We start from the raw sequence: 291 nt of genomic DNA on the forward strand, positions 1-291 counted from the left end.
AAAAAAAAAAAAAAAAAAAAAAAAAAAAAAAAAAAAAAAGAGACCTGTACAGGCAGAATAATTGCAGTCCTGAATAGGGCAGGCAATTAAATACAGCCTGCAGCCCTGCATCTTGGGGTATTTTGAGGCATCTGATGGCATTGCACCTGGTTCCTGGGATTCGCATGTTGAAAGCCTTTAAGGCTTTCTTTTTAAATATGTATTTAAATATGTATGTATGTATTTAATACATAAATATATATTTGCCGCTTGATGAAGCAAACAAAAGAAAGAGCCTTTTACAGAATCTTG

This window comes from Lipotes vexillifer, unplaced genomic scaffold (assembly GCF_000442215.2).
Source record: "Lipotes vexillifer unplaced genomic scaffold, Lipotes_vexillifer_v1.1 scaffold1242, whole genome shotgun sequence".
In the NCBI taxonomy this organism is placed as follows: domain Eukaryota; kingdom Metazoa; phylum Chordata; class Mammalia; order Artiodactyla; family Lipotidae; genus Lipotes; species Lipotes vexillifer.